This window comes from Natator depressus, chromosome 3 (genome assembly GCF_965152275.1).
Source record: "Natator depressus isolate rNatDep1 chromosome 3, rNatDep2.hap1, whole genome shotgun sequence".
Taxonomy (NCBI): domain Eukaryota; kingdom Metazoa; phylum Chordata; order Testudines; family Cheloniidae; genus Natator; species Natator depressus.
The window spans coordinates 24985915-24995126 of NC_134236.1; positions in this window are offsets into that span (position 1 = coordinate 24985915).

Genomic DNA, 9212 nt, shown 5'->3' on the forward strand with positions numbered 1-9212 from the left:
GGCACCACAATTTAGGAAAGATGTGGACAAATTGGAAAGAGTCCAGGGGAGCAACAAAAATGATAAAAAGTTCAGAAAACCTGACTTACGAGGAAAGGTTGAAAAAACTGGGCAAGTTTAGTCTTGAGAAAAGACTGAGGGGCGACATGATGACAGTCTTCCAATATGTTTAGGGCTGACATAAAGAGGATGGGGATCAATTGTTCTCCATGTCCACTGACAGTAGAAGAAGAAGCAATAGGCTTAATCTGCACCAAGGGAGAATTAGGCCAGATATTAGGGAAACTTTCTAACTCTAAAGGTAGTTAAGCTATGGAATAGGCTTCCAAGGGAGGTCATGGATTCCCCATCGTTGCAGGCTTTTCAAAACAAGTTGGACAAACACCTGTCAGGGATGCTGTAGGTTTATTTGGTCCTGCCACAGCCCAGGGGGCTGGACTTGATTACTTTTTTGGGGTCCCTTCCAACCATACATTTCTATGATTCTATGATTAAACATTTTGAAATCTTCAGATACTATGGTAATATGTGGCATATAAGCACGGTATATAGCTGGTATGATAACTACACTTGATATAACGAAAGATTTTCAACTCTACTGCTAATCTTAAACTCTTGTGTTCAGGAAATCTTAAGTGTGTTTTCCATTTTTTCATCTTTAAAGAAGGACCCAACACTATTTAAATCTTTCCATTTGACTGAAATAAAGATCCTAACAAAGTTCCTTATAAAAGCACATTAAGTGACTTTTCCCTAAGCTTTTATGTGTATTTTATAATCACAATATCTTCTTAGGCTACAAAAGCTTTCAAGAAAATCTGATCTAAATATGTTAAATGAAACAGTTTGCTTCTTACTATTGTTCAACCATAAAATGGGACTCCAATGAGACAGGAGAAATGGCACTGAAAAATACTAATGATACTGATCTTCTGATTATCCTAAAAAGTATTCCTGTGTTTAACTTTCCCATCTCTTTGGACAGAGAATCATAACACATACTAAGGCTTGTAAAACTTCTAGAACTCAAGAGACAGCTAGTGTCATAGATTTGATGATGTGTTAGTCAAAACTTGACATTTTTCTAGGGTAGCAAGAAGGATAATTTAGGCTTTTTGTCCTTAATTTCCACATTCTTATAAACACAAAAATGATTTGTTTAAACAGTATTGTTACAAAATACACTGCAAGTCTTTTAAAATCCAAGTTTTGAGAAGCCCCATGGGGCAGTAGTTTTTGTTGTCAAAAATCACTCTTCAGTTTAGTATTTAAGAGCTGGGTGCAACCAAACAAAGTGTGTTTTAATATGGCCAAATATAAAGCCACACATGTAAGGACAAAGAATGTAGGCTATTTTGGGAGACTCTATTCTGGGAAGCAGTGACTCTGAAAAAAATAACTTGGGGGTCAAAGTGGATAATGAGATGAACATGAGCTCCCAGTGTGATGCTAAAAGTGCTAATATGGTCCTTGAATGTATTAAACAGGGAATACCAAGGAGGAGGATATATTTTCCTCTGTATTTAGCATTGTTACTGGAATACTGAATCCAGTTCTTGTGTCCACAGTTCAAGATGGATGTTGATAAAATGGAGGAGGTTCATAGAAGAACTGTGAGACAGATTAAGGGTTTGGAAAACACTCCTTTTAGTGAAAGAATGAGGGTAATTAACCATAAAACAACATACTTAGAGATGTGATGGATTCACCATCACTTGAAGTGTTTAAGTTAAGACTGGATATCTTTTTATAGGATATGCTGTAGCTCAAACAGGAATTAATTCAGGATAGTTGTACAGCCTGTGTTATGTGGGAAGTCAAACTAAATGGCCACAATGGTCCCTTCTGGTCTTATTATCCGTGAAAGACTGTAAAGATCATCAGAACTGCCACAATCCTAGCCATGTGGAAAGCATACAGAACACCGATAACTAACTGTTGTTCAACACTGGGGTAGCTAACCTCTGGAATGTGGATGTTTAAAAGGGTATTAATATTACTGTAGGGTTCATCTCTTTGGGATTTCATTTTGCATATCCAATTACTGGGCTTTTTGTCAACTCTCTACAAAAGTCATTGCAAGAATTCTGTTTTGAATAATCTTCAGAACATTATGTCAACCGTACAGTATATGGTATTTTATACACACACACTCTATGGTTGATATAAAGCTTTGCAGATTATTCAAAAGAGAATTTTTGCAACAATTTCTTACACTAGAGAGCTGACATATATTAATTTCCAAATTACGTCTTCAGTTTTGAACTAAAGGAGAATTTTTATTAATATAGAGCCTATGACACTTGGGAAAACAGTTCTGGTTCCTTTGATTAAATCACAGCTATTTACTCACACGCTAACACATTGCAATGTTCTGATGCTGTATAATTAAGGATGGTCATTTATATAATTGATATTATCACTGTTATTCATTGCAACAAATCTTGTACAAGATATATCGTGTAAGGTGTGAATGGAAAAGTTACAATCTATCAAGCATGATTATCTTGATTAAACCCATGAATCACCTTTGTATCTAATGTTATGAATATGGGCTATGTATTTGTATCTCCAACATGTGTTTTGTTCCTGGGTGACACCCTCAGATAGATTTACATCAGGGCTAGACAGCTATGTGTTGATAAAGGACACTCCACTCTCACAATGGGCCATTGAAGACACTCATCCTGCCCAATAGCTCTTCCAGTGGACAATGTTCCCTCTAATTTTTGACAGGCCATGTGTGCAAAAATTTTCTTCTGTGCAAATTTTTGTGCGCGCGGTGTTTCACCGGGTGGGCGGGGTTTAGGATCTGTGTGTGTGTGCACACGTGCACAGCTTAGAGGGAACAGTGCCCGTGGATGCCTCACACAGCGAGGAGCCAATGGCCACCACCTGTGATTCCGCAAACCATGTAAAGACATGTGATATGCTCATGTGACTCTGGACTGCATCTTGGGCCAGTAACTTTCCACTGACAGGGGCTGTGGGCTTTGTTTGGGACAGTAACGTTCCATGCACATAGCAAGGGATATAAATAGACACCAGAGACACCTCCATTTTCCCTCTTTCCTGCTCCAATTCTCTGGATTGCGGATTTACAACTAAAAGGAGTATTTTGAACTATGGACTGAGGATCTTCTAATCTTTTGGAGGTGACCAGAGAGACTTTTGCAAGCCAGCCGTCTATTCCATGGCTGCTACAAACCTGATATAAAGACTTTGCAATCATGTGTATGCATGTGATCTATTAACCATTTATAACTCTCTCTATTTCTTTTATTAATAAATCTTTAGTTAGTTTACTAAGGAATGACTGACAGCATGCTATTTGGGCAAGACCTGAGATTCAGACTGGTCTGGAGATAAGTGTCTGATTATTTGGGATTAGTAAAAGCCCCTTATATGGTGAAATGGGCTTTCTATAACTTCTCACTATAGTACGTTGGGTTGCCTGGATGGGAGCCAAGGGCTGAAATGCCTAAAGGGGATTGTGTTTGGCTTCTGGTTAACCAATGCAGAAACTCTTTTGTTACTGGCTTGATTAATCTAATTATAGAATAAACCTAGTTTGGGGGATTGTCTCCCTTATTTCTTGCAGTCTATCCTGAGTATAACAGTCTCAGTGTGGTCTATCCCAGACACATGAATGGAAGCTCACTGAGCTGCATTATACTTTCCTAGTAATCATAGCCTTGGAACTTAATCTATATTATTGTTATGAAGAATTATAAGTTAGTACACCAAAATATGTTAAATGGAGCTGGAAGAAAAATTATATTTTGTAAACATTTAGAAGGAAACAAAAAGGTCTTTCCTTCTAAAGTTTATAATTTTTTTTTGTTTTGATGAAAAAAATCAGAACTAATGTTTGTTTCTTCTGATGGACAAAAAATCTCTCTCTCTCTCTCTCTCTCATTGATTTATTGTTTCCTCTAGAAAAAGGGGAAAAAAGAAAAGAAAAAAGGGAGAGAGGGCACTTCTTAAAAATGGGAAAATGACTGAGAAAGCAGGAGCCACTAATGCTCCAATAACATGTGGCATGAGCCAACCAGAGCACAGCACAGAGATTGCTCTAGTGGGACTAAAAGAAAATCTCCTCATGACCGTGGACATAGAAAATATGTCCTTGCTCATGCTGCTGGATGTTCCTTTAGCCTTTGACACAGCAGACCAGAAGGTGTTACTACCTTGCCAACATGACATAGCAGGTTTAGATGACCCAGTACGACAGTGGCTCCAATTGTTCCCCTCCTGCATGACTCAAAGAGTGGTGGTGAGCAATTGCTCCTCCTCTTCGCAGGCCTTCACCTGCTTGCTTCCCCAGGGATTCATACTATCCTCACATCTCTTGAATGTCTGCATCAGATCGCTGGGAAAGCCAGTGAGATGCCATGAGTTCAGCTCTCCACAGTATGCCAAGCACACTCAACAATATAGCTTATTTCCAACCAAAGCAACCACCACCCCAGCTAAAATGCCAGAATGCTTACAGGAAATTAGCTCTTGAATGAAGGTGGCTCAACCTGAATCCAGGCAAGACCAAAGTGATGCTGGTCAGAAAGGGGAAGTGGTTTAGAAAGTTGACCAAGAAGTTGTCTCAGCCTTCCATCAAAGGCATAGAGCTCCCATTTGTTGAAGCAGTTCAAAGCCTCAAAGTCCTGTTTGATTCCTCGCTAAGCTTGGATAATCAGGGAGCATTATTTTCCAAAAAAGCCTTTTTTCACTTCCAGCTTGCTAGGAAACACCATCCCTCCCTACTGGACAAAGACCTGGCCACAGTAATCCATGCATGTGTCACCTCCAGGCAGGATTACTGTAGCTCACTGTATCTTTGTTGCTACTGTGTAGAGTCTATCTTCAAAACGTAAAACCAAATGTGATGGCCTCCATCTTGGCAGACAAACCAGAGTCTGTCAGACTGAAAAGCATGAGCTGCTACAGCGTAGGCTAAAGAGCCAAGACTCCCAAGATGGAGCTGTAAAAGACTCAGATCCTGAATGGATTAGGCACAGAGGGGGACCTGGAATACATACTCACCAGCCAGTAACACCAAGAAAAAGATGAGATGCTACTAACACATCCATCACTCATTCCATTGTGCCTAGAGTCAAAGGAACCAAATACAGTGGAGAACCTTACAATTAATTTTTGTAGAAGGGTATTTAATGGTGAGTTCCAGCCTCCAGACTTACTCTTTCAACCATTTATGCATCAGAGATATTTTACACATATGAGTAGACCCACTGAATTAAATAGGCCTGGTCACATGCATAAAGTCACCCATAGTTTACCCAATCTTTTAAATCTTTTGATTGAGCTGGCTGTTCAGTTTCCCCCTCTATTCAGTGTTACTTTAGGGTGGTGTTTAAGTTTTTCTTTGTTTGTTTTGTTTTTCAAGACAGAACAATATTTTACAAAATGTAAAACAATAGCAAAAGGAAGTCATATGGGCTCATAGCTCTGCTGGCTTTTCATAATGGAAATAGCAAATAAATACTGTAAAATACTAAATCTAGCTCCCACCCAAAGGGGATGTGTAAACCCGCACTTGTTTTGATCCCTGGAGGGGAAAGGAACGAGCTAAGCCTGATATGACTTTTTTAACTTGACTGTTTGAAAATGCTTAGAATAGATCTTTTTTAACTTGGCTGTTTTGACCAACATCACACTCTCAAATGCCTGACCTCTTAGTTTTCTAATGTAGCTTCTCCTTTGGATGCATTTTGTGGTTTGGAACAGTTTTCACTTTGTTTGCAAATATAAATAACTGACTGATGAGTCTGTGTGTAATCATGTCATCCTAAGAGAAAAATACTTATCTTAACAGATTTTTTTTTAATGAATACAGAACTGCATTTGGGATTAAAACCAAATTGGGTTTGAATAAAATGAGAACTTTTCCCACAAACTCAAACCAAACAGTTTTTTTAAGGTTTGAAAAAGTTTTCTGAACATTTAGTTCCAAACCCCCTCACTCCTCTTCCCCCTCCCTCCCCAGTAATTCCTGGTTTTGGCTACAAAATGGAAATATCATGGGACAAGGCTGTTCTCACAGCACATTTCCAACCTCAACAAAAGCCTTCTAGCACTGGCTATCGCACGATCATGCAAGATTCTCAGATTGATTTCCAGTCTAAAGAAGCAAATATGTCGTTGAATAAACAACAGAATAATTATTCAGAAATAATAGAAAGTTCAAACCCCATCCCCACCCCCAGTTTGAACCAGTATCCTTCTGTATCACACACAGTCATTTTTCTTTTTGTTGTCATCATTAGGTAAAAACTAAATGATCTACTCATGTGAATAAGGCAAGCAAGATTCAGCCAAGATCTTTGACCTATTTTCTGAGGTCAACCACTATCAGCAAATTTTCAGGCGCTAATCCAGCCTCCAGAGGGCATTCATAAAGCCCTCTGAATGTAACAGGATTCTGATGAAATTGCAACAGAAAAAAATAACAACAATTATTGAATGAGGTCAACAGATGTCAAACAAAACACGTTTGCTGCTTCCTGCCAGATTCGACATGTGTGCAAAATTAAAACAATACATCAGAATTCAGTAACTCTAGAACAAATCCTGAATCCCACATTCAGCTATTACTCAAGAAATAATCCTATGAGGCCAAATCCTGAGGTTCTGACATTTTTACTCAGTCCCTACTCCAGTAGGCTTCAATTGATGCCCACCTGAGTAAGGACTGAATGAAAACGTACCACGAACCACAGCATTTGGCTCCTTGACTTCAACAAGACAAAATAAATGTTTTCCTTATCTTTTTGGCTCTCTACAATGACAATGAGAGCATATTTGTTGGGGTCTTTTTTGTTTGATTTTTTTGTTTTTCGCATGGAATGTTAGAGTATTTTTCCCCTAAATAAAACATATCTAAAAATATGACTACTCCCTCTATATGTCCATAAATCTTAGTCCTGACCGGCCCAGAAGGGTATGCTAGGTGAGAAGACATGTGTCCAGTGGACCAGTTCTCTACAATTGTAACCCACATACCTCCTGGGTGTGGTGTTCTGTCCCACCCAGTGGCACCAAGACCACTAAGAGGGAGAGATTAATGAGTCTGCTCTACAACCTTAACTAACAGCCATATGGCTTTTAGCTCATGCAGTAGCGGCTCAAGCACTAAGCTCCGGAGGCCCCAGGTTTGATCCCACCCACCGACGATCAGTGTCTGTCTGTGTTAAAAGTGGAGGCTCGTCCAGGATATCAACTGGGGAGTCTCTGAAGCTCAGGACACGCTTCCTCTGGTATGGGAAGTATGCAACCCACACACCTCCTGGGTGTGGTGTTCTGTCCCATCTAGTGACACCAAGACCAGTTAGAGAGAGAGATTAATCAGTCTACTCTACATATGCTTTTAGCTCAGGCCGTAGAGGCTCATGCACGATGCCCCAGGTTCAATCCAGCCAGACGATGACCGGAGTCTGTTGGTGTTACACAATGACTGCAGAACTAGTCAGTTCTCTTGTGAACATGGTCACAGACCTATAAAGACTACTGCTCCCTGTGACACAACCGGGAGATTCAGTACCTAGGGTTGCTAGAGGTAGTTCTGCTGAGCAAAAGTCTAGCTCAGCAGTGGAATGGTAATCTCTAAAACCCAACAGTGTTCCTTGAATGGGACTTCTCAATAACTTTACATTACATTACGTAACATTTCTGGGGTTGTCTGAGCCTGTTATTCTACCCCGGAGGCCTGGAAAGATCTCATTACTGTTCAGATGTTTTTCTCATTGGCTTGTATTATGTATACTGGTAGCTGTCTTCTTCTGAGAGCTCTCAGAAGAAGACAGCTACCAGTATACATAATACAAGGCGTGGGCCACGTTCTCCCTCATTTACAGTTTTACTCAATAGGAGGCCCTCGGTTAAACTGAGAGCAGAGTTCAACCCAAATTGGATGTATTGCTCATGATCTACTTGTATCTCTGACTTTATGCATCCAGTTCTATTCTCTGACACATTTATGCATCCTCTGTTGGAGCCACTGCTTTCACACCTGAACAGGGCTCTAAAGAGGAAGGCTCAACTTTGAGGTGGCAATGCATCAAAGGAAATATACAGAGGGGAGTTAGAAAGCTCACAGAACATCAATAAGAGTCATTAGACTAAAAGCAAAATGCTTTTTGTAAGCAAACTTACAATCAAAGATAAAGGGTAATTAATTCTCAGTGCAGCACGTGAAAATGTATGCATTACTGAAGGAATTCTTTGTAGTAGCCAAGTCTGGTGATATGTCTTATAAGTAATTCATTTAACTGATGTGGAATTACCATAAATCTTTAAACAATTATTGAAGTTTTGGGGTTAAGTTTTGCAGACAGTTTCATCAGCCAGGCTTGGGGCTGAGCTGTGAAAGTGAACAGAACACTGTGTCAGAAGAAAAGGAGTACTTGTGGCACCTTAGAGACTAACCAATTTATTTGAGCATAAGCTTTCGTGAGCTATAGCTCACTTCATCGGATGCATACTGTGGAAAATACAGACGATGTTTTATACACACAAACCATGAAAAAATGGGTGATTATCACTACAAAAGGGGGAGAGAAAACCTTTTGTAGTGATAATCACCCATTTTTTCATGGGTTGTGTGTATAAAACATCATCTGTATTTTCCACAGTATGCATCCGATGAAGTGAGCTGTAGCTCACGAAAGCTTATGCTCAAATAAATTGGTTAGTCTCTAAGGTGCCACAAGTACTCCTTTTCTTTTTGCAAATACGGACTAACACAGCTGTTATTCTGAAACCTGTGTCAGAATTCACTTAAAAATATCAAATCCATAAGAATACTGCAGGCTCTGAAGACATTTAGAAAGGATGCAAAATTTCACCTGCTGCAATTTAACTTGTTATGAAACTTGCGGGCCTCACAGGAAAGTTCATCTAAATTCAGATGCAAATTACTTCCGACGTAAATACATATATACCTTGCAGTAAGCCTGCTGGTGCTGAACTTCCATCTGTCAGGTTTAGAATAAAAATGGACACTGAGTATGATATGACAAGTAAAAACGTGCACTGAACAGGAGCTTGAGTTGTTTAAGTACAGACTTGTGCACAGCAAGAGCTTCTACTTGAAGATACTGGGGGAATGGGGTGGGAAACATTCAGAAATGCTGTAATTTGATAATATTGTAACAGAGTTATTGTGCTGGGCAAGTGGGTGTTTTTGGCACACCCGGAGA